Source organism: Microcaecilia unicolor, chromosome 2 (assembly GCF_901765095.1).
Source record: "Microcaecilia unicolor chromosome 2, aMicUni1.1, whole genome shotgun sequence".
In the NCBI taxonomy this organism is placed as follows: domain Eukaryota; kingdom Metazoa; phylum Chordata; class Amphibia; order Gymnophiona; family Siphonopidae; genus Microcaecilia; species Microcaecilia unicolor.
Genome location: NC_044032.1, coordinates 288454781 through 288480842, shown reverse-complemented (window position 1 = coordinate 288480842; position 26062 = coordinate 288454781). Strand labels below are relative to the sequence as shown.

General features: G+C 47.7%; 1 pseudogene; it reads left to right on the top strand.

The window, feature by feature from the left end:
• The first annotated feature begins 5912 nt into the window (after positions 1 to 5912).
• Positions 5913 to 26062, top strand: part of LOC115463582 — a 100714-nt pseudogene continuing 80564 nt past the window's right edge.

Sequence of the window (26062 nt, the reverse complement as noted above, 5' to 3'; positions counted from 1 at the left end):
AAAAGGAAACAATTTCTCACAATGAAAATAGCAGTAACTCAAGCAGGAGGTACCTTTTTTTTTTTGAGAGACCCCTGCAAGTGTATAATAAGGTTTGATAATGTTAAATACGTGTTCACGGATCCGCCTCAGCTCTCAAAACTTATCGCTTCCAAGATGACATCTGGAGTATTATAAATTTTGAATCACCAATCCCTTCGCGAAAGCTATTTTCTTTAATTTAAATTTTCCTTTGATTTATCTCCTCTGTTTTCTTAAGATCTTGGAATCTTCTTTGTGGACTTGAGTGATGGAATTGGTAATGATGATTATGTTCTAAGAATTATGTAAAAAAAATTTTCCTTTAATTCTATCACTTTCTTTTCAAGAGGTTGTACTTGATTATAAATATTGTAAAGCAATAACATAAAAAAAAAAAAAAACAGTATTGTGATCATCTAAGTTAAGATAAGGATGCAGTGATCAAAGAATTATTACAGAAAATTAGATTGGTATTTCACTATTTTTAATAGCTTTCCAAATAGAGCACCAAAAGCCACGTATGATGAGACCTTCATAGAAGATATGTTGTAAAGTTCCAGCTGAAGAGTTATAATGCCATGAAAGATTACTAACATTAAATTTTGCTTTATATTTCTGTTCTGGAGTCCATCAAACTCTATGAACTAAAAAGTACATAGATCGGAGCAAGCTGGCTGATTGTCTTTGTCTGGAAACTCTGGTCCAGAAGTGTTCCCATGGTATTGAATATGATGTTGTTAAATTCAATTATGTAGTCCAACTGGAAATCAATACATTGCCTAAATTGAATATGGAATGAATTATAAAAGTTTGTAGATAGATGACAATTTTTCCTTCAGTCAACAGCTTTGTATTAAGGATATGTATATAAAATGTGCCCACGTAATGTATTTATTTCTATTGGGATTCTTTTGATCATAGTAACGTGGAGGGGCATAATCGAACGGCGGCGGCCATCTCTGGGGCCGGCGCCGCAAGTGGGCGTAGCCAACCGTATTTTCAAAAAAGATGGCCAGCCATCTTTTTCTTCACTAATACAGTTGGGCCTGGCCAAATGTCAGAGCTCACCAGGTTTGAGATGGCCGGCATCGGTTTTCAGCCATAATGGAAAATAATGCTGGCGATCTCAAACCCGGCCAAATCCAAGGCATTTGGTTGTGGGAGGAGCCAGCATTTGTAGTGCACTGGCCCCCCTCACATGCCAGGACACCAACCGGGCACCTAGGGGGCACTTCAAAACATTACAAAAAATAAAAATAGCTCCCAGGAGCATAGCTCCCTTCCCTTGGTTGTTTAGCCCCCCCCAAATCCCCCCCCAAAACCCACTCCCCACAACTCTACACCATTACCATAGCCCTAAGGGGTGAAAGGGGCACCTATATATGGGTACAGTGGGTTTTGGGTGGGTTTTGGAGGGCTCACATTTACCACCACAAGTGTAACAGGTAGGGGGGGTGGGCCTGGGTCCACCTGTCTGAAGTGCACTGCACCCACTAAAAACTGCTCCAGGGACTTGCATACTGCTATCAGGGAGCTGGGTATGACATTTGAGGCTGGCAAAAAAAATTTTTGTTGTTATTTTTTGGGTGGGAGGGAGTTGGTGACCACTGGGGGAGTAAGGGGAGGTCATCCCCGATTCCCTCCGTTGGTCATTTGGTCAGTTGGGGCTCCTTTTGAAGCTTGGTCGTGAAAAAAAAGGGACCAAGTAAAGCCAGCGAAATGCTCATCAAGCCTGGCTTTTTTTTTCCATTATCGGGCGAAGCCAGCCATCTCGTGAGCATGACCCTGTACTGCCCCCATCCTGCCTTCACTACCCTACCGATCCGCCCCCTTGATGTTTCACCGGCTCCGCGACGGAAAGCAGTTAAACCCGGCCAAAATTGGCTTTCGATTATACCAATTTGGCCGGTTTCAGGAGATCGCCGGCCATCTCCCGATTTGTGTCGGAAGATGGCCGGCGATCACTTTCGAAAATGAGCTGGATAGTAACATAGTAGATGACAGCAGAAAAAGACCTGCACGGTCCAGCCAGTCTGCCCAACAAGATAAACTCATATGTGCTACTTTTTGTGTATACCTGACCTTGATTTGTTTCTGCCATTTTCAGGGCACAGACCATAGAAGTCTGCCCAGTACTAGCCCCACCTCCCACCACCGGCTCTGCCACCCAATCTCGGCTAAGCTTCTGAGGATCCATTCTTTCTGAACAGGATTCCTTTATGTTTATCCCATACATTTTTGAATTCCATTACCGTTTTCATCTCCACCACCTCCTGCGGGAGGGCATTCCAAGTATCCACCACTATCTCTGTGAAAAAATACTTCCTGACATTAGTCCTGAGTCTGCCCCCCTTCAATCTCTTCATGTCCTCTAGTTCTACTGCCTTCCCATCTACGGAAAAGGTTCGTTTGCGGATTAATACCTTTCAAATATGTGGACGTTTGTATCATATCACCCCGTTTCTCCTTTCCTCCAGGATATACATGTTCAGGTCAGCAAGTCTCTCCTCATACGTCTTGTACGCAAATCCCATACCATTCTCATAGTTTTTCTTTGCACCGCTTCAATTCTTTTTACATCCTTAGCGAGATACAGCCTCCAAAACTGAACACAATACTCCAGGTGGGGCCTCACCAATGACTTATACAGGGGCATTAAAACCTCTTTTCTTCTGCTGGTCACACCTCTCTCTATACAGCCTAGCAACATTGTCACACTGTTTCGTCGCCTTCAGATCCTCAGATACTATTACCCCAAGATCCCTCTCCCCGTCCGTACATATCAGACTCTCACCGCCTAACACATACATCTCCCGAGGGTTTCTACTCCCTAAGTGCATCACTTTGCATTTCTTCGCGTTGAATTTTAATTGCCAAACCTTAGACCATTCCTCTAGCTTTCTGCAGATCCTTTTTCATGTTTTCCACTCCCTCCAGGGTGTCCACTCTGTTACAAATCTTAGTATCATCCGCAAAAATCTGGGTAAGTTGAAACTTGTTGAAATATCGTGATTTGTGAAGAAGGCAACTTGTATTCTAGAGCGGTTCATCAAGTTGTCTAAATCAAACCTCCGTCTGTTCATGTACAAGGCTAAGACCAGGAATGGATGAGTCTCTTTCTTATGACATGGAGTCAGGTGTTAGCCTGCCTGCTTGCTGAGATACTGACTGGGGCACTGAGCTGCCACTTACATTGTTTCTCCACCCAGTCCTCAGGGTACTTCCAGACAATTGTGTTTTCAGGACATCAACAATAAATATATGTGAGAGAGGTTTGCATGCTCTTCCTCCTTGGTATGCAAATCCATAATTATGCATATTCTTTGTGGATATCCTGAAAACCTGATTAGCCGGATATAGCCTGAGGACTGGGTTGAGAATCACTGACCTTATGATTGTGCTTCTCCCACTGATGTAATTCTGGTCTGAAATCCTGGGAATCCCAAATGCTTTTTTGTGTTACCATTTGGGGAATGCAGGATATGTTTGTGAGTATTTGGCTGGGATAATAGTTTTATTCTGCCTAAGTGAGAGTGGAGTAGATCCATATATGTAGTTTCTCTGCTTAGTTGTGTGCGCAGAACTGCCAAATTATCCATTCCAGGAGGAAGACTTTTTGGCTGGTCCTGGATTTCTGTCAACCTTGTCATGGTGCATCATGAGACCTGCAGCACTGATTTCAATGGCTAGGATCATGGACTACAAATGCTAAACAGTTTTGGGATGTAAATTTGAAACCAGAATTGGCCAAAAAGCAGTGGTGTACCAAGGGGGGGGGGCGGTCCACCCTGGGTGCATGCCGCTGGGGGGTGCCGCGGCGCGCACCTGTGGGCTCCAACTTCGCGAACTTCGCTCGTTCGCTGCAGCTCCCTCTGCCCCGGAACAGGAAGTAACCTGTTCCGGGGCAGAGGGAGCTGCAGCGAACGAGCAAAGTTTGCGAAGTCGGAGCCCACAGGCGTGTGCCGTGGCACGCCCCCAGCGGCGTGCATCTGGGGGGGTGTCATTTCGCCGGGGAGGGGGAAGGTGTCATTTTGCAGGTGGGGGGGGGGTGCACTGCACCCAGGGGGGGCACATCGGCGATCCGCCCTGGGTGCCATCCACGCTAGGAATGCCACTGCCAAAAAGTCTCTTTCTTGGATTAACTAGGCAGTTAATCCAGTTGTGTGTGGAAGAGTGGGGAAGGGAGGCTCAGAGATTTCAAGTTACCCATTTCCAGGAAGGAGATTTTAAGCCAGTTCTGTATTTCTGCCAACCTCATCCTGGTACATTATGGCAGTGGTTCCCAAACCTGGTCCTGGAGGCACCACAACCAGTCAGGGTTTTGGGATATCTCTGTCATGAATTTTCATTGTGGATATCCCAGAAACCTGATTGGCCGGAGTGCCTCCAGGATCAGGTTTGGAAACCACTGCATTGTGGGACCTGCAGCACTGATGTCAATGGGTAGAATCAGGGACTACAAATCCCACACTGCTTTGGAATGTAGGCTTAAAACTAGGACTGGCCAACAATCTCCCTCCTGGAACTGGGTGACTTGGCAGCTCTGGTGGCGGGGAGCAAGCAGTAGGTAGGTGATGAGGGGACCAGATTTAGCACCAGCACCTGGAGTATTTGGGGATGGGGACCACCTCTCCTTACTCAAAAGGTCTGAGCTGTGCTTCTAGCTATTAATGCTTAAAGTTACCCAGTTCCAGGACATAGATTTTATGGCCAGTCCAGGATTTCTGATGAAGGATCACCTTACAGAGAAACATCTCTGTCAATAAACAAAGGCAGTGGGACATCCTCAGCAGTGGTAATAAAACCAGAACACTGACATCCTGATGCATTATGTGACCTGAAGTGCTGATTTCAATAAATAGATCAGGGACTACACATCCCACACTGCTTTGGGATGTAAGTTTAAAATCAGGACAGGCCAAAAGGTCTCCTTCCTGGAACTGGGTAACTTGGCACCTCTGCAATTCCCAAACCTGTCCTGGGGGAACACTAGCAAGTCAGGGTTTCAGGATATCCACAATGAATAGTCATGAGATTGATTTGCATATACTGCCTCCTTGGTATGCAGATCTATCTCATACATCTTCATTGTGGATATCCTGAAAACCTGACTGGCTGGGGTTCCCCCAGGACAAATTTGAGAATCATTGTATTATGTGATGATTATTAGTTGTGAACTGCTTTGGATTGGACTGTCTAAGAAAGATAGTATAATGCAGCACCTTGGTCTTCAGGATATTCCCAATGCATGTCTACAGATCTTTGCCATGCATATTCATTAGGGTTATCCTGAAAATCTGACCTGTTGGCTGCCCTCAAGGACTGGGAGTGAAGACTACTGACAGCATAACTCCATCTCATGTGTTCTAAATCTAGCCAGTAGGTGTCACTATTTTTGAGGGCTGTAACTTCCTCTCCCATAAGCTACTAGCCCGAAGGTTAAGGCTGCTAGGCAGCCTAGGCTTTGATTGTTGTTTGTTTTTTTTACTTCTTTTTTTTTTTTTAACTGGAGTTGTAAATGCGGCTTTTACAGAATCTCCAGCCCTAGCTGACCTGATTCGGGAATATAGTGCTGCCACTGGAAAAGTCTAATGAATAGTGTTTTAATTAAATGTAATCCAGAGCAGGCCCAGGTGATTGGGAACAGGGAGATGTAACTACTCAAAAGTAAAGAGAGATTGTGTGGAATTGCTGTGAGCAACCAGTGCAATGTTGCAATAGGGCCCTGTCGCTTTAAGGCTGTCCCAATGGTTGTTAGGGTTGTCTCTGCACAAGAACTTATTTCCAGCTATGTGCCCTGAGGCAGGCAGCCTTATCCTAAACCCCGCCCAGGATTATGGAAATCTACAATAGACCTGCACTGCATACCTGCTCAGGTGCATGCACATGAATATCAGGCTGTGATTGTCAGTCAGAGAGTCAGTGCTGGACACAGCACCCTATCTCTGGCCTCACAGCCTGGCATAGAGTCCTCACAGAATGGGGGACACTTTCCAGTCACTGCTGCGTTTAAAAAAGAGAAGCTACCAGGTATGTCTACGAGGAAAATACCTCTGCTGGACTGAGGAGACCAAGGACTTGGCGAGCAGGAACGGTAAGTCTGGGATGAAACAGGATGGAAAGTGAAGGGGAACCACCAAGGAGACCTGGGGTACAGAACAGGGCTGGTGCGACTGGGACAGGCGGATGGAAGATGAACGGAGAAGTCCTGGGGTACGGAACAGGGACAATGAGACCGGGACAGGAGCATGGAGGGTGAACAGAGGAAATTGGGGCAGAGAACAAAGCCGGTGAGACTGGGACAAGCTAGGGGGGGGGGGGGGGGGGGGGGTGGCAGGGGAACAGAGGAGACTGGGGCATAGAACAGGAGATACACTAGGTTTTGCCACTTTCCTCACGTCAATACTGACAAGTTGATCCAATGTTGGTTTTGGTGCACTGTACTGTAGTCTTTTTGTTAGAGAGACTGCGGTGCACTGTACTGCAGTCCTTTTGTTAGAGAGACTGGAACTTCATGTCCATAAATGCTACAAAACTGGACGAGCTGCAGAGAGATGCGTCACTAAGAGTAAGACAGGGTAGGAGGAAATACAAAGAAATATGAAGGCACAGGGGTCACGGTGACTATGAGTGAAAACATGTAAGAAGGAAGAAATTAAGACATTTTACTTTTCTTTAAAAGCAGAGAGATTCTTTGTTCCAGAAAATCTTTTCTGCAAATAGCATGGATAAGCACATGAAAATTTGTCTCTTTACATACCATCCTTTGTCCAAACTGCTGGTGCTGTAAGAGCCCCTGGGGCCACAGGAAGGGAACTTGAAGGGTATGACAGCAGAAGGCCGGTGTAAAATGCAGGTTCAGGGGAGGTCAGCTCAGAGAACTAAGATTCAGAGAATTTGTGTCATTGTTCTGGAGGAGAGTAGTATGGTATCAGGAAGATAAACTGATCCCTAGTAAAGGCAGGAACACAGTGACTGCAGTACACTGACGAGCTCTGTACGTGCTACAGTACTACCCAGCAGCAGAGTTACCTAGTTCCAGGAGGGAGACTTTTGGCCAGTCCTGTCCTAGTTTTAAATGTACATCCCAAAGTAGCATGGAATTTGTAGTCCCTGATTTTACCCATTGAAATCAGTGCTGCAGATTCCATGATGCAGTAGGATAAAGTCATCATAAACCAAGACTGGTCTAAAATGTTTTTTCCTAGAACTGGGTAACTTGGCAGCTTTGATACAACCTGAGGACAGGGTCTGCAGCAAAGGTTTACAGAATGCCCCTGTTTATTGAAATGCATGGAAAACATTTTGAATGATGTTGGGGTTTTTTTTTTTTGTTTGTTTTAAATGTTTTCATATTGTTTCAGAAATTAATGGCTGTGAATTTTAATTAGAGAACATACAAATGTTTTAAAGACAGCATAAATCACCCAAATTCCAATGTTTTATGTGCATAAAGTTGATTTAATGTGCATTCTTTATGTGCATACTAGTAAAAAAAGGCCTGTTTCTCAAACCAATGAAACGGGCGCTAGCAAGGTTATCATCTAATGGCAATTATGTTTTTAAGGGAACTGTTGGGAAGAATGTGCTGTGATGATAAAGAATAATTGGGAAGGGTGTATAATGAGTAATATGGTCCAGGGGTATGATGTGAATTGTTGTCTTTTTTTTAAATCTCTGTGTTTTGTTTTAATTTTTATGTATAGTATATTTCCAAAAAGCTAAAGAGTACGCAGAAATAAAATTTTTTTTATTAGAAATATAATGCTTGTTTACATTTGCAAGATTTCTTTATAAACAATATTTTTAGTGAAAACTTTGTTACAGTGAGGAAAAAGCTTTCCTTGTTCAGGACCATCTATGACTTTTACAATTGCATCAGAACAGTTTCAAACTCTTGAAAATGCTACATACAGTTGCCCATGTGTAAACACTGGTTCTGGGAGGAAAATGCCAACTTTTTCAAATGTTTGTCCTTGTGACTTGTTAATTGTCATTGCAAAAGTCAATTTCACAGGAAATTGTTTTCGACGTAATGTAAATGGGAGGTCAGTGTTAGATGGTGTTAGTTCAATGCATGGGATAAAAATAGTACTCCCTGCAGTTGACCCAGTGATTACTTGACTAATAATGAGGTTAGTTTTCAAGTCTTTCACTATTAAGCGAGTTCCGCTACATAAACCTCGCTTGGTATTTAAATTCTTGAGTAGGATAATTATGGCTCCAATTTTTAAATGCAGTTTATGGCAAGGCATGCCAGTTGGAGTTTGTTCATGAAGGAACTCTACAGGATATAACTGATGTTCCTCATCATTGGAGTCATGAATGGAGTCCGAACTTAAATAAATAATTGTCTCACCTTCTACAATATTTAGAACAGCCTCGTTTATCTTGTCAACATGTGCATTTTTTTTGCAAAGAATAGCCTTTTTAGCAAAGTTGTGAACAGTATCTGCGGTAATTTGTTCTCCAAAAACGGCATTAACTATATCGCCGTCACAAATGTGCTTCTGTGGGATTTTGATAATATCTTTGAAACCATCTGGACATGGAAGATTTCCGTCTGCTAAAGTAATAAGCCAGTTGTTGTAATCTGGGTCTACAGAGTAGACATTGTTGTTTAATTTTAGTATTTCAATTTTTTTCCATAGTTTATTTAACTTAATGCTGGCTTCAATAATGTGAGCTTGATCACCGTGTGGTACCACTGGTAGAGTTTGTCGAAAATCTCCACCAAGGAGAAGAACTTTCCCGCCAAATGGTTTCTGATTGTTCATGATGTCTTTGAGGATTCTATCTACAGCAGTAAGTGCCATACTGAGTGCCATAGTTGACTCATCCCAAATAAGGATTTTAGCATCTCAAATGATGGAAGTGTCATTTGATGTTAATCTGATACTTGATGTTGATGTTTCCAGTAGAGGAACAGGTAACTTAAACTGTGAATGATAAGTTTGTCCTCCTGGAAGGAGATATGCAGCAATTCCCGTAGAAGCAACAGGTAGTGCAATTCCTCCATCTCCTCGGATGGAGCTCAGGATAGTATTATACGTATACGTTTTTCCACTTCCAGCAGGACCGTCTGGGAAGAAGCACGTGTGGGTTATGTTTTTTGTATTGCAGGCAGAAAGTATACCGTGTTTCCCCGAAAATAAGACACTGTTTTATATTAATTTTTGCCCCCCGAAATGCGCTAGGTCTTATTTTCAGGGGCTGTCTTATTTTTTGGGGAAACATCGGGGTTGGCCCGCCCGCCTCCGTCGCTCCCGGAACTAACCTTAAACGCCTCCTTTCACCTTCACAGCAAGCAGCAGCAGGGCAGGCCACTCCTTCCTTCCTTGTCCCGCCCTCGCCTGACATAACGTCCGTGAGGGCGGGGCACGAAAGGAAGGAGAGGTCTGCCCTGCTGCTGCTTGCTGCGAAGGTGAAAGGAGGAGTTTAAGGTTAGTTCCGGGAGCAACGGAGGGCGGGTGGAGGGGGGCCCGACTACCTTGGGTGGGGGGGGGGTCGACCTCGGGTGGGGGGGGGGCGGCCTTGTCCGGCTCTCGGCGGCCCTGCTTTCAAACAAAAATTTGCTAGGTCTTACTTTCAGGGGAGGCCTTATATCTAGCAATTCAGGAAAACCTCTGCTAGGTCTTACTTTCAGGGGAGGCCTTATATCTAGCAATTCAGGAAAACCTCTGCTAGGTCTTATTTTCGGGGGATGTCTTACTTTCGGGGAAACAGGGTAGTATGAAATGCTTCCCTTTGCTCATTATTTAGTTTTTCTACCATTTGTTCAGCTTTCTGCTTTTCATCTCCAATGTTGAAGGCAAGTTTAGGATCTTCTATTCTGTGGATGATTGTTGGTAAACCAAAGTGTTCAAGTTTTTTGCCATGTGTAGTCAGAACGGCTTGGATTTTCTGAAGGCACAATTGTTCACAAATCGAGCAATCACCTTTGCAACCATGGATGTGTTGAAAATCTTGTGTCATATTAAGTTTGTATTTTTGGAAAATTTGGAAAGCATTTGATGGTACGGCAAAAACACAAATGTATGCAAAAAGGTATCTGATTTGCTGTGTCATGCTGCATGTGAGTGCATCGTCTAAGGTGTTCTCCCACAGAGCTTCATCGTCAATGAGCCTCATTTTCTTGGCTGCATCTTGAAATTTATTGTAAAGAACACATGCAACTGTTTTTAAGTCTTCAAAGGACTTAGCCCCTGGTTTGTGTAGTAGAATTAGCTTTAAACAGTAGCGCTCAGGGTCCGCTGAAAAATGAACTGCATACATTCTCCCAATTGTTTTGTCATTTCCTGCTTTTCTATGTTTCCACTTTCGTTCTCTTTTGTCGAAAGTATAGTACATAGGAATATCTACATACAAAATGGTCTTTGGAGGATTGTCTTCTGCATTGAGTTTAAACCACGCTGTTAAAGTGGTGTTCCTGGTTCTGGCTCTCTGTACTGCAGCCTCAACTTTGTTAGGGTGAAAAACAATGCTTTGTTGATCTGGTAAGTGTACTACCAATCTCTGGATAGTATATGATCGGTGATGCATTTGAAAACCATTTAATCACCATGCAGCTTCAGGAGCACTAACATATCTAGAGTCAGTAAACGTTTTAATTTCATCATGTTGTAGTTTGGTGCTCTGTAATAACCACATTGGCACAATCAGAGGTACTTGACACTTTTAATAGATGCACATACTTCCACATTTATATGGAAACTGTACTTTAAAAGTAAGTAAGGGTTATAAGGGACTACCCCAACTGTTATTAATGAATTTTCCATATCGAGCCATGTCGGGTTGGGGAGGGGGAGGGGGGAAGAGAAGGGATTGGGATGAAAATGGTAAAAATGCTTGATGACAGACCTCATCACCTAGTTTGACAGTAGATTTGATGTTGGCTTTAATATGTTCAGGCTGAAATGCAATGTTTTATTCTACGTTGTCATCAATAAAAAAAATGTTTAAACATAATGAATTTTCCATTTAAGAGTGTGCCAACGCCGTTATCCCTTCTGCGGTATTTAGGATATCCGTCACAGTTCTCAATAGTTTAATTTTGGAAACTGTTTAGAGCACTTTCCATAAAGCATGCATGGATATTTTAAGTTATGGTCACTGCATGGGCCATGTATCATATGTTTAGCAACTGTTGCATGGAGACGTGGAAAGTTCTTTATTTCAGGAATTTCAGCACTTACGATTATGTCAATTATTTCCTTTCTTTCCGGCTTGTGTTCCTCTTTCATAATAATTAATATATGAGCATGAAGTAAACCACGCTTTTGAAATTCAATGACATGAATTTTTGCAAGAGGGACACCAAGGATATGTTTTTTTTGCATATATTGTGTAGTAACTCTTTTAGTTTTAAATTAAACACCCTTGCCAATAAGTCAGGTCGAAACTCTGGTACCTGACCTTTTTTAGATTTTGAGTAATTTCTTCCCATCTTGGGTTGCAGGTCATAGTAATGAACAGATCTGGCTTGCCATATTTGCGAACTATTGCCATTGTGTCCTGAAAAGTTTGATGCATATTTCTTGGGCTGCTGGCAAATGATGATGGTAAAATAAATGCCTGGCCAGGTGTAATTCCTCCATTTGCAGCTTCACTTGTAAGGTGGTCCATTAACCCGGAGTATTTTTCAACTCTGAACAGTTTTTTATTTTGTCAAATATAATTAAGTCTGTTTGCCTCTGTTTTAATATATGCATCCACAAAATATTGTTGCGTTAGTTTTCCTGCACTAAGAAAAGGATTGAATTCGTCTCTTATTGCCAAACACTTGCGTAACTCTTATTCTTGGGTTGCTTGATTTGCATTATACATTTTGGATGTTTAGACAAAGGAATATGTATCCCCCAGCTATGATCTCCATATGGAAAGAGTAATGGATATACCATTGGTTCTAGATTGGGGTCCAACATACTGATTATCTCTGGGTTTTTTTTTTTTTTTTCATTTGGCGTGTTTCAGCAATCTATTATCAGATCTCTATGTAAGGGAGGTTCCCCATCTTTGTTTTGAAAAATGAAAGCCACCTCATTGGCTCTAGGGGCATTGTATCGTCTTGAATCATTTTTGCAATCTTGAACAATGGCCATTGAAACTGTTGGAGGTTCTATTCTTCTTCGTTGTGCTTCACATATGCATTCATTTTCTACTTCATACAGCATCTTGCACGCGTCTGCAAATGGATTTTCCTGTGCCATAAAATCGCTTAATTGTCTCATTAATGTATGGTTGATGTGTGCATTTGTTGAGATTCGTAGTCTCTGAACAGCTGCTTCATCAAGATCAAGAATATATAATTGAGCAAATTGTCTTTGTCATTTGGAGGATGTAGTGCTGCTGTTCTATGGTAAACAGTACCATTAATTCGAAAACAATAAGGGCCATATCCGGGTGGTGGTGCAATGTTAGCTCCCATGGAGGCAAAAGCTAAGGAACTATTAACGGACCTAATGTTTTGTACAAAATTCTTTGAATATTCATATTCCCCGGAGAGAAGTTGTTGTATTAATTCATTGTACCTAATTCCTGGAAGTTGTACTTTTGCCCTTACTCAGTGCTTTTTTTTTTGTTCCGGTACGCACCGGTACGGCGTACCGGCACCTTTTTTCCTCCCAGCGAGTCCTGCACCCTTCCTTTCACTCCCGTACTTACTACTACATCAGACTCGGTAGCGCGATGCGGGGCTGGCAGCGATTGAGAGAGGCTGGCAGCGTCAGAGCTTCCCTCTGCGAGTCCCGCCTACGTTGTTTCAACTTCCTGTTTCCGCATAGGCGGGACTCGCAGAGGGAAGCTCCAACGCTGCCAGCCTCTCTCAATCGCTGCACCGTTCGCGCTGCTGAGTCCAATGCTGACAGCCTTTCTATCGCTTCGCTGGCAGGCAGTGGAGAAGGAGGACGGGCTGGGAGGAGAATGGGCGGGGGGAAGAAGAATCGCTGAGCATGGGAGAGAGGAGAATCGCTGGACATCATGGGAGGGGAGGGCAGGGAAGAGAGAATTGCTGGACATGGATGGGAGGGGAGGGCAGTGAAGAGAGAATTGCTGGACATCGATGGGAGGGCAGGGATGAGAGAATTGCTAGACATCAATGGGAGAGAGGAGAATCACTGGATATGGATGGGAGGGCAGGGAAGAGAGAATTGCTGGACATGGATGGGAGGAGAGGGCAGGGGAGAGCGAGGAGAATCACTGGACATGAATGGCAGGGGAGGACAGGGGGCAGAGAAGAATCACTGGACATGGATGGGAGGGGAAGGCAGGGGAAGGAGGAGACATACTGGACATGGATGGAGTGGAGGAGTGGCCTAGTGGTTAGGGTGGTGGACTTTGGTCCTGAGGAACTGAGTTCAATTCCCACTTCAGGCACAGACAGCTCCCTGTGACTCTGGGCAAGTCACTTAACCCTCCATTGCCCCATGTAAGCCGCTTTGAGCCTGCCATGAGTGGGAAACTGCGGGGTACAAATGTAACAAAAAAAAAAAATAGGCAGAAGCTGGATCCACGTTATACCTCCTCCAGTCAATTCCACAGAGGAGGACCCAGCTTTTACTTATGGATGTAGGGCAAGAAATGAAGAAGAAAGGAGGAAAGTAAAGAAATAAATGGAAAGGAAGCCCTGGAAATGGAGTTAAGGGAACAGATAGAGAGCAGCAGAATCAGAGACTGGGACTAATATGGATAGAAAAACAGTCACCAGACAACAAAGGTAGAAAAAATAATTTTATTTTCATTTTAGTATTTGAAATATGTCCAATTTGAGAATGTACATCTGCTGTCTTATTTTGCACTGGGTATACTGGAGCTGTAACAGCTTACAGAAATTATTTATAATGAAAAAAATCACATTATTTTTTTCTCCTATACTAGTATAATATTTTCAATGATGTCCGTTTAAATGCTCCATGGCTGGTATAAGGGGTGTGGCTATCACTGGGGTGGAGCCATATGTGGTGACCCCACCCATAATGAGTATCGGCACCTTTTTTTCTACAAAAAAAGCACTGCCCTTACTACAACATTGTGTAAATAGGTTGTCAGAAGGTGTTTCATTGTGAAAAATTTTGCCATTACATGAGGCAGTTCTTTTTTGTTGTATATTTACATATAAAACCCTCTCTTCTTCGAGTTGTGATATATGGCATTGCAAAATATACAGACTGCGTTCGTTGGACCACAACTATAGTATTGAGTTTCTTTCTCATTGATACAGTCTCTTATTGCAATTTCTGTGGTTGGAGTTCTGCACTGTGCTGTCACAGTATCCGTTCTTCTTGCTTTATTTTGTGTTGTGTCACAAGGTTTTTTCTTTTGTTTCAGATTTTGAAATTGTTTTGCATTTGAAATCTGTTATATTTTGTGTAGTCGTTCTTTGTTGCTTGTCTGTCATTTCAGCAATTCTTTTCCACCCTAAATCTTTTCGTCTTTGTCTTGTTGTTTGTCTCTGTTTCTCTGTCATTTGTTTAATTCTTTCATGTTCTAAAAATGTTCTCCTTTTTCTATTTGTTGCTCTTTCTTCTTCTGTCATTTTTTTGAAATCTTTTGCACTGTATAGCAGTGTGCCTTGTTCTGTGCGTTTGTCTCTGTTCGTCCGTCATTTCAGCAATTCTGTGCCTTTCTGAATCGGCATTTCTTTGTCGGATACTTGCACTTTCTTCATCAGTCATCTTTTGTATCCTGGACCTTTTTCTTGCAGTGGCTTTTTGACTTTCATGTGCCTTTTCGTCTTCACTCAGAGCCAGGGGCGTAGTCAGAGAGCAGATTTTGGGTGGGCCTAGGTAAGAAGTGGGTGTGCACCAAATGTTATCTCCCCCACCCCCAAAACATCTCTCAGCTGATAGGAAAATGCTTCTCTCCAGTCTCCACCTTGGTAGTCTGCAGCAGGCATGCGCTGAAAACTAAGCATCCGAAGGTGTCAGTATTGTGGAGAGCAGCATTTTCATTACCATGTGCTACTGTTGGGTGGGCCTGAGCCCTAAGTGGGTGGACCCCGGCCCACCCCGGCCCACCTGTGGCTACGCCACTGCTCAGAGCTGCATGCCTTTTTCATTGTGCTTCAGCTCTTTTTCTTTTAACTTCAGCCTGCTTCTCAACAGTTAGTGTTCTTTTTGTAGTCATTTGATGTTCATTACTTTGGAATGTGTCTCTGATTGATGTTTGTGAGCTACAGTATGTTGGACTGTGCCTCTGCTTCTCCTCGGTGCCCTGCCTTCCCCTCCATGTGCTGCAATTCTTCCCTACGCTCTCATCCTCTCCGATGCAATCCACGTGATTGTGGCCTCTACATGATGTGCACCGATTCTCCTATGTTCTCCCCTCGTCTCCAATGCCATCCATATCCTGCAGTGTGTGTGTGTGTTGTGAAAAGGATGAGGCTAATGTGCAGATGGTGAAGTTCCCACCTCAGGATCCCAGGTCCCTCTTTCACTCAGGGTGAGCTGGTTCTCCTTATGCAGATTTATGCAAATTAATCTACCACCCTTTTCTGCTCAGGGTGACCTGCTTCTCAAAAAGCAAACACAGTCAGGTTTCACCAATCAGGCTATTTTCATACACAACTTTATTCCAGCCTCTGGGGCACACTTCTTTTAGCTTAAAACACTTTCACAAGCTACAAGCTTCAACAGTTCTTCCAGCTTAACCCTTTCATTTCTTCTTACTCAGTGCAATCTTCCATTTTAAACCTTTCTTCTTGCACAGGTCAATATCCATAGATTTCTTCCCCCTGAGCCCTCTCACCCAGGCATTTGGGCTCAGTACTAACTCAGTCCCTGGACCCACAGTCCCTCCTTGTAGCACCCAGCTCTAGACACACAGTCTCTTCCTCTGGGACACACACAGTACCTCTTCACTGTTCTAGACACAGTCTTTTCACCACCAGGCCATAGGGCTCAGCCAGCACTTCTCATGGGGATCCCTCTGCTTCAGTTACCAGCCTTCTTTCTCAGCTGCCAGCTCTCCCTCCTCCCTTCACAACTCAGGAGGAGTATAAGTAGTTAATAGCCAAACAGGCCCCAGCCCCTAACCTGCTGCACCTGTTTCTATCCCCCAGGACTCTCCCCGGTCCTAACGACCTCCAGCTATCCTCCAGGACTCGCCCCGGTCCTAGCGACCTCCAGCTATCCTCCAGGACTCTCCCCGGTCCTAGCGACCTCCAGCTATACCTCCCCATTCTGGCTCCCTTCAGCCACTCACCCAGCCCTTTTCCCTGGACATTTTAGGGGAACTACGCCCTCTAGGGGCCTAACCAGGGTAGGACAGCCTCTTCCTTCTTACAGTGTGTCAGAGCGAGATTGAGTGTGTGTGTGTGAGATAGAGACAGAGTGTGTGTGTGTTATTGAGAGAGAGAATGTGTGTGTGAGAGAGAGACTTTGTGTGTGAGAGAGAGACAGACAGACTCTGTGTGTGTGTGTGTGTGTTTGTGTGAGAGAGAGTGAGAGTGAGTGTGTGACAGTGATTGTACTGTCTGTGTGTTTTGTATCCTTTTCTTTTTTAGATATTATCCTGTTTTTTTTCTGTTATATATAAATTTATGTGCTGTGTTGTCCGCTGTGTACCTTACGGTTCCGTGTCTGCCTAACATCAGCTCAGCTTGCCTCCAGCTTTCTCTTCCCTCTCACTGTTCCGCCCTCTGATGTCATAACGTCTTTTTGCGAGTGCGGAACGGTGAGGGGGAATGTAGCATTGTAGGCTGCTATTCTTCGCCTCTCAGTCTCGCGCCATTGCTTACTGCGTTCGCTCGCTTCCCGCCACCCTGCTGCCTAAATTGTACCTTGGGGTTCCATCTCTGTCTGAAACAGGTGGGAAATCAGGAGACGAAAGGCAAATTTTGGTTCCAAACAAGGCAACTTTATTGCTAGCAAGTGAACAGCACCGAGTAGCCTCGGGACACTGTGTGTCATAAATCATCTGACACTTACATTTATACTTCCCTACTGGGCCTGCGCATTTGGCCCCTTACACGTCACAACTATCATGCGCAGTAAACATTTGTAGTTCTTACAGTACAAAATTGTAGTCCCAGTACGTACACACGTCATAACACTGAAATGATACTGGCAAGAAAAACGAAACTTAGCAGCTTATTCTGTACACACACAATGCTCCTTTCTAGCACAGGAGATAAGGTGCGGCTCAGGAATGCAGGGGGGTGTCAGCACCCTCCAAGGTCGCCTATTCAGATGGCGTTGCTACGTGCAAGCTGGTCTTGTATAGGCCTTGCAAACTACTGTTACAAGCTATATGTCTAATAGCCCTGCATTCTGTCTGTACATTAGTAAACAGCAAACTTCTTTTGTTAGTAAACAGTAAAACTGGATAAGGCACAGATGTCCAGTGCAGTAATAAGGTGTGGCCAAACAGCCAAAAGCAGAGGTAGAGTGCATAAGTAAAAGTCCATCAGTAGGCACAAAACATGAGGTTGTCCTGTTGCTCAGTAGTATTCAGGTAGTACCGGCGTTCCACTCCTTCATTCCCCCCTTTTGATACTTGAACATCCATTCTGGTGGAGAGTATCACCTCCATGGACCCTGAAAAGGAAAGAAAGGACAAGGATAGTTAGCGAGGGAGGCAACAAGCGAGCCCTAAGCCCTTGCACAGCCGTTGGTTACTTCGCCGGGGTTGAGACGGAAGGCCCCTAGTGGAATCCTCCCCCCTTTGTAGCCGGTCTTTTGCTGGCACAAGGGTGATGGCCCATTGAGTGACTCAGGGGGTTCAAAGTGCACATCAGCCACAAGGTGCTTCATCGTCAGCTTCATCAGACTGGGGAATGGGGGAGTACATCTGGAGAGCCATAAGTTGGGCAGCAGCCCGGCGGTCAGCGATGCTTTCCATGGTGGAGCGGAGACACCTGAAAACTAAGGGGAGAGACAAAGGTATTAATAGGCAGGACAGCAAGAACAGGCCACCCATGACGAGGAGGCCTTGCAGGCTCCCGGAGGTTGGGAGCCAGCTGGTGAGGGAGGAAGTCCAATCCCACGCACTGTTCCAGGTCTGGACGGGGACGTGGGCTAGTTGAACCATCCGGTCAGTTATTTCCCTGATGACATGGCTCTGGTCATCAATCTGTAAGCAGCAATTACTGAGGTTAAACTTGCCACACACCCCGCCCTCCTGGGCTAAGAGGTAGTCAAGAGCCAAGCGATTTTGGTAGACGGCGGTAATGAGCTTAGTGTTCTGTCGAGCTAGGATATTGAGGGCCAGGGCCGAATCGTTAGTAAGGATTTCGAGTACGGCCTGTAGGCGAATAATGCGATTCAGCATATAGATAGGGGTACGGTACCCGTATGTACCATCTTCAGCCCACGTGGCCGGTCCATAGTAATGAATGATGCGTTCAGGCGGCCACTCGTTGTCTTTCCAGTCTCCAATTTGGACTTTGGGCTTGATGATTGGGAAAGACCGTTTTCGTCGGGCAGGATTATCAGGCCCCTTTTCCACGTATAGGGGGATACCCAAAGTTTCGCCGACTTGTATGGGCAGAAGGAAAAAACTAGGTCGGACCGTGCCCAAGAGACAGGTACCGTACCAGCGGGTCGGGAGTTGTTCATAGGCCCTGCGTCCACAGATATAGTAGTAGCCCGCCGGGGCTACCCACTTGAGGGAGGCGTTCCCTCCGTATGTCCATGTCGTGTTCAAGGTGGGTTCTGTCCAGATAGGCTCCGGGGCGGGCAGGTTGTCCGTTTGCCACCAGGTCGTCCGGCTGCCATTATACTGAAGAACCCCCGTACAAGCAGAGTCTCCCACTGGTACAGAGTAACGCTTCGATGGCGCTCGACTAGCGCAGAGGGTACCTATGATATTTGTTCTCAGGGCCCATTCGTACGGCTTCGGCCGTTGGGGAAAGGTAATGTTAGTGGTGTTGAGTGCATCCCATGTGTGTTGTCGGATCTCTCTCGCTTCCCAGGGCCATTGTTCACCCATGTCGGTGCCTCCACAGACGAAACAGTTGGCAATTCCGAGGGAGAGGGCGATGTTTTCAGCCAAATTGAGGAACATATTTCGGGCTTCTGGGGAAATGGGGAATTTAGTCTCGGTCTGCTCAGCACGAGCAATTTCATCAAATACGTCTTGGTAGCCGACAACAGTAGTCTGGTAGTGCGTAGGAGGCTTCGTTTCGAGACTCTGATATATGGTAATATATGTCAACGGATCCATTCCTCCGCCGTCAATGCCGAGGCCCCACGTTCCTCTCCAGGGCATGTCGTGTCCTCGGATGGGCCAGTCTAGGGACACATAGTTACCAGAACCTCGACGAAATTCGCCCAGGCCGGCGCATCCGGCATATCCTCCTCCCGTATAAGCACATACTCGGTCCCAGCCCGAGGCTCGAGTGTCGCCGGCGCATGGGAGCCACACCCACGGGGAGCAGCATCTCATGTCTGGACTGAAGGGGCAGACATACTTGTGGTCCTTAATGTATGCCTCGCGCCAACTCTGGCTACCACACTTGCGAGACCAAGGGTGCTTGTCCATGGCGGCACAGACGTCGAAGGTGAGGGTTGCTACAGTTTGGATGCCACCGACAAGGATACGAGTGGAATTAACGTAATACAGAATGCCATCTCCCTCGACTCCCGGAGGTCCGGCCACATACGCAGGGAGTCCTACGCTGAGGGTGACATTGTAGTATCTTGGTTTGGTAGGGCTGTGGCAGATAGTGAGATTTCCTTGGAGGCATCGGTGGAACTGTTGGAGGCCATTCGGAGTGATGAGGGCACAAGTCGGGAGAAGCTGGCAATCGCCTTCCGGGGGCTGCGTCTGGTGAATGAGGGTAGTGACTAGGTGATATCCTCCCTCTATACGGTGGCGCACGAGGCGCAAACATTCAGTGCAATTCAGGCTCAGGGTGGCAGAATAGCTCGGGACTGCACACAGGAGAAGGAAGATGGTCAGCATTATATATGTGGTGGAAGGTATCCGAGCTTTTGCAGCAAGAAGATAACGAGGCCCACGATGAAGGCTGCGATAAAGAGAGAGCCAAAAACGCAGTGGGTCCAGAAACTGGGTTCCTGTTGCTGGGCAGGCATGAATCTGGTGGTTCACGTCTTTCTTAGAGTCAGCCGTAATGGAGCGTCAGGATGTTGGTGCGCAGTCCAACGCTTCAGGGTGCTGCTAGTGGGAGCAGCAGGCTTCAGTCGGGTCCAATGTATCCACACTGGGCTTCCTGCAATTTTAACAGCGGTGGAGGTCGTTAGGAGAACAAGGGAGGGCCCCTTCCATTTTGGCTTTAGGCAGTCAGATTCATCCCACTCTTTTACCCAGACCTCGTCTCCCACCCTGAACCTGTGCGTAGGATTGGTGAGGACCAAGGGAGCTACTCTTTCAGTGTACTGCTGGATGTCTTGCACTACCTGGTGTAAGGCTCTCATTTGTTTCACTAAGGAACTCTCACCCTGTATCTGCAAGGAGTCGGGAAAGGAGGGTAGTGGTGGTGGCCTAGCATACATCATCTCGTAGGGAGTAAGGCCGGTAGCCTTGGGGGTACACCTAAGATGCAGCAAGGCCAGTGGAAGCAGGTCGGGCCACTTGGCTTTTGCTTCTTGGCATAGCTTGGCAAGCTGGTTCTTCAGGGATCGGTTAGCCCTCTCCACTACTCCACTGCTTTGGGGTCTCCAGGCACAATGCAACTTCCAATCGAGGCCCAGTCTCGTACTGAGCTGCTGTGTAACTTCGCTGGCGAATGCAGGGCCGTTGTCAGAGTTTATTTGCTTGGGGAGGCCGTATCTGGGTAGGATTTGATGAAGCAGTAGGGAGGTGACTTCTTTAGCCATTTCCGTTCTAGTGGGCTGGGCTTCAATCCATCCGGTGTAGGTACACACGGCGACGAGGATAGCTTTGTAGCCGCGCGCCGGGGGCATGTGTGTGAAGTCAATCTGGCACACGTGGAAAGGGCTGGTGCCTCGGAGAACATGTCCTGGCATAGGGCCGGGCCCCGTTCGAGGGTTGTTCCGGGCACAAGTCGCGCATCGGCTGGAAGCGTTTTTGGTCCACAGGGATAGTTTGTTGATGTAGTAGGTCTTCTCAAGTAAGCGCCCCAGGGCGTCCCTTCCCAGGTGGGTGCGGTCGTGAGCCTCCTTGGCCACCGTCCAGGCCAAGGCTTCGGGTATCCATATGCGCCCATCCTGTAGTATCCACCAGCCATTGCGTGACTGTAGACCCTCTTGTTGGGCCCATTCCGTTTCTTGGGGGGTGTAATTAGGGGTCTCCATAGGGAGCTGGACGACGAGTACGGGGTCCGAAGGGTGAGAGGAGTAGGGGAGCTGACTTGCCCTTTTTGCAGCGTCGTCTGCCCGCTGATTTCCCCGGGCGATAGGGTCCGTTCTTCCAGTGTGGGCCCTGCAGTGCATCACAGCCACCTTCTTCGGCTTCCATACTGACTCGAGTAATTGGCAGATCTCAGCGGCATTTGCAAGTCCTTTCCCTTCAGCTGTCAGAAATCCCCTCTCCTTGTACAAGGCACCGTGCACCTGGAGGGTGAGGAAAGCGTATTTGGAGTCGGTGTAAATGTTGACAACTTTTCCTTCAGCCCACAGGAGGGCTCTGGTGAGGGCGATCAGCTCCGCTTTCTGGGCTGATGTTCCGGGTGTCAGAGCCATAGCCTCGATCACATGGTCCTCAGACACCACCGCATAGCCAGCTCTTCGAATTCCCTCTATCACCTGGCTGCTTCCATCGGTAAAAAGGGTGATGCCCCCTTGCCAGGGTTGATCCTTCAGGTCAGGTCTGCTCGAGTGCACAGTGGCCATTACCTCTTCACAGTCGTGGAGTGGTGGTTCAGGGGCCGGAAGGAGGGTGGCAGGATTGAGGTTGGTCGTGTCCAGGATCCGCACCTCCGGATTTTCGCACAGGAGGGCTTGGTATTTGACCAATCGGGAGTTGGTCATCCACCTGGGTCCGTGGCTCTCGAGTAGGCCGCGGATGGTGTGGGGTGTGGTCACAAAAAGTGTTTGGCCGAACGTGAGTTTATTGGCCTCGTGTATCAGCAGACAGGCCGCTGCAATGCTTCGGAGACAGCCCGGCCATCCTCGTGCCACGTTGTCCATGCTCTTGGAGAGGTATGCTACAGGGCGTTGCCAGGTGCCGACTAGTTGGGTGAGGACTCCAAGTGCCAATCCCTTCTTTTCATCGACGAACAAGTGGAACGGCTTAGTCACATCTGGCAGTCCGAGCGCTGGTGGGGCCACAAGGGCCTCCTTGAGGTCCTGCAGGGCTTTCAGCTCGTTTTTCTCCCACTGGAGGTCTTGGCCCTCGAGTTCAGGCCCCTTTAGTTTGGCATACAAACTGTGGGTCAGGATAGCAAAATTGATGATCCAAATCCGGCAATATCCAGCGGCTCCGAGGAGTGCCCGCAATTCCTTCTTATTCGCAGGGGTGGGTTGGTTGCGGATAGCTTGGGTACGGGGGGTACCGAGCCTTCGGGTTCCTTCTCGGAGGCGGAACCCCAGGTATTCGACTTCGATCTCGCATATCTGGGCCTTCTTGCGACTGGCCCGGTACCCCTGGGCTTCCAGGGTTTTCAAGAGGTAAAGGGTAGCTTCTGCACAGTCCGTGTACGTTTCACGGGCCACCAACAGGTCATCCACGTATTGGACGACCGGCCCATACTCGTCCTGATACGTCTTCAGGTCCTGGGCGAGTTGGTCGCCGAAGAGGGTAGGCGAGTTCTTGAACCCCTGGGGAAGACGGGTCCATGTATATTGCTGCTTGGTTCCCGTCTGTAAGTCTTCCCACGTGAAGGCAAACATCTTCTGGCTGTCGGCAGCAAGGGGGATGGAGAAGAAGGCGTCCTTCAAATCAATGACACTGTACCACTTGGTCTGAGATGGCACTTGGGCTAGGATGGAGTATGGGTTTGGTACGAGGGCAACTATGTCGGCTACCTGGTTGTTGACTTTCCTCAGGTCCTGGACGGGTCTGTACTCGGATGTTCCTGGCTTCTTAACGGGCAACAATGGGGTGTTCCATGCGGATCTGATTGGTTTAAGGACTCCCTGTTGAAGGAGTTTCTGTAGATGTGTGTGCATACTATGCCGGGCTGCATAGGGGATGTGGTATTGTCCTTGGTTGACAACTTGAGCATTCGGTTTGAGCTCAATCCAGATGGGGATAGCGTTAACGGCCAATCCGCCGGGGTTCAATTCTGCCCATACATCAGGCACTTCATCCATTATGGCTCGCCTCTGCTGGGCGAAAGGGGTGTTCTGGTCGTAACGGCAGTCGCCGGGTCCTACAGTTGGGGGAACGTGTAGTCTCCATTCTTCTCTTACTGGACAGATAAGTGTCACTGGCCGATCTTCAAAGCGAGCTTCCACTTCACCCGTAGTCTTGAACTTCAAGGTGGCCTGGAGCTTACAGAGTAGGTCTCGACCAATCAAGGGGACTGGGCATCCAGGGATGTGTATGAACTGATGGGACACCATCGTCCCTCCGATCTGGACTTGGCGCTCTTTGAGGAGGGGGGCCGCAAGGGATTTCCCGGAGGCTCCCACGATTGGTATAGTTTCTTTCGTGGCTGGGGCTATGGCGGTGGTGATAACAGATCGCTGGGCCCCCGTGTCTAGTAAGGCCTTCATAGATTCTGTCCCCACCCGAATTTCCACCAGAGGGTCAGTGGGGACTCTGCCCTCCCGGTCTCTTCATGCTGTGCTGTCTCGAGTAGCGTCCACAGCCATCTGCCATTCCCTCCGGTCATCCCGTCCTCTCTCTCTTCGGCCCCTTCCCCGGCCTCGCCTGGGGGCCCCCGTACGGTCGCCGGTCTCCTCCTCTCTCTGCCGGTCCCATGGTTCCTCTTCTCTCGGGCTGTCCCGTATCTCCTCTGGACAATCAGCCCACCAGTGTCCTTCTTGTCGGCAATTTGCACACTGGTTACGCCCTATGGGGGACCGCGTTCCTCTTGTTCTCCTGCCCCTCCCCTTTGGTCTAGACCTCATTCGTTCTTCCAGCACCATGGCCAACACATCTGCCTTCTCCCGCATCCGTCTGGTCGATTCCTTCCGGGCCTCCACCTTTTCCTCCTGGTCGCGATATCCGAACACGCGATCAGCTATAGCTTTCAGTTGGCTGAGGCTCATCCCTTCGAACCCCTCTGTTCTCTGTAGCTTTCTTCGTATATCCGGTGCCGACTGGCTAACAAAACTCATAACCACGGTTGGGAGGTTCTTAGGGTCCTCGGGATTTATCGGGCTGTGCCTCCTGAATGCTTCCATAAGTCGTTCAAGGAAGTCCCCTGGACTCTCGTCCTTTTGTTGGACCACACTGTGGATTTTTCCCATGTTGGTAACCTTCTGCTTCCCCTTCTTTAAGGCGGCCAGGTACGCCTGCTGGTATCGGCGGATAAAGGTTTGGCCTTCGGCGGTTCGGTAGTCCCACGTAGGGGCAGCGATGGGCGCCTCCGTTTCTAGTAGGTTCTGTAAATTGGCATGAGCCGGATTCGCATCCCGGATGGCTTGCTCCATATTTTGTTGTAAAAGGCGGCGTTCTTCAGAGGTCAGGATGTGGGCGCTCAACTGCCTAAGGTCTGCCCAAGTTGGATTATAACTGTATATAATGCCTTCCACCAGCTCTATCAGCTGCTCGGGTTTCTGGTCGTAGGAAGGCCCATGGAATTTCCAGTTATACAAATCGGCACTTGAGAAGGGAACGTGGCTATAAACTGTTGATTCGATGGGCTGGCCCCCCCCTTCCGCCGGGTTAGGGGTATAGGTGGTGGACTGTCGAACTGGGAATAAGTGGGAGGTTCCCCCTTTTCGGCTGGACGTAAGGGCCTGTTGCGGACTCGATTGGGGGAACCGAGTAATGTTCTTCACAACCCGTTTACTCTTCCGTGTGGTTGCGAGGCCAGGTGACTCAGGTGAGGCTGGGCGGGACGTCTCCCCGGCATCCGACTCTGACCCGGAAGTCTCGGCGTCAGCGGGGCCTTCTGCTAGGCCCGTAAGGTCAGGGTACATAGGAGCATAGGGCGGCGGTGCAATGTCGTCTTCGTATGCTTCCGCCGTAGCAAGTATCGGGGCTTTTGGAGGCTTCTTCTCGGCCGAACCCTGAACTTTCCCTGCGGTTTTCTTTGGGGGTTTTTTCCTAGAAAGTGTGTTGGTAGTACTGGGCGTAGTTCCTGCCTTGACTCTGGTAGCAGGGGGCGTGGTCTCAGTGGCTTCAGTGCTAGGGGCGGTAGGCCGTATGGGGGCGGTCCCTGCAGCCTTCGGGACGGCAGCGGTTGCCGAGCTTTGGAGAGCGAAGGCATGGGTCGGCAGGGTTCTAAGTTTGGTTTTCCGGCCTTTTCTCTGCTTTACCAACATAAGGGCGGCCTTTTCTACCTTCCGTTGGGCCCAAGCCGGCGGATCCCGGACTACATCCAACCACGCTTCTATGTATGGAATGTCCTCGGGACAGCCTGGGTTTCCCTCAATTATAACAATATTCATGACCGCCGCCACTTTTTCATACTCGAATGACCCTTCCGGGGGCCATCCAGCAATTCCTAGCCCTGGCCACATAAATTGACATCTCTGTATCATCCCGGCCCTGCTACATTTATCTAGGTCGAACACTTCGCTAAAGTGTTCCGTCATTAAATCTAACGGTGAAGACCCACCCCCGCCCATCCTAACCTGAGTGCCAAAGGACAGGTGACGGACAAAGGGGGAAAAGGGCGGTGGAGGAGTAAGGGGTCTCGTTCCACCAGACACAGAAGGGTCAACACTCGGCCTGACCAGGACGCGGTCGCCCGGCCTGGAACTGCAAGCCCATTCACACACTTTCATACGCCACAAGAAACCCTCCCGTTCGCCGCTCGGTTTCGTCGTCGGAGCCTAGTGAGTTTCGGGACCTAGTCGGATACCAATAGTCCGTATTAGTCACTGGCTAAAAGAGGGTGATCACGCCTCTTCTTCGGTCCTTACTGGGCCGGTCACTACGTAGAGTATACTCGCCTGTCCGCCGGGGTCGCAGGCTGCGCCGTCGTACGCTTCTCTCTGAAATGGAAAAAGGTGCCTTGTCGGAACCACACAGCCCCCTCTACAGTCAGGCGGAATGGATCGGC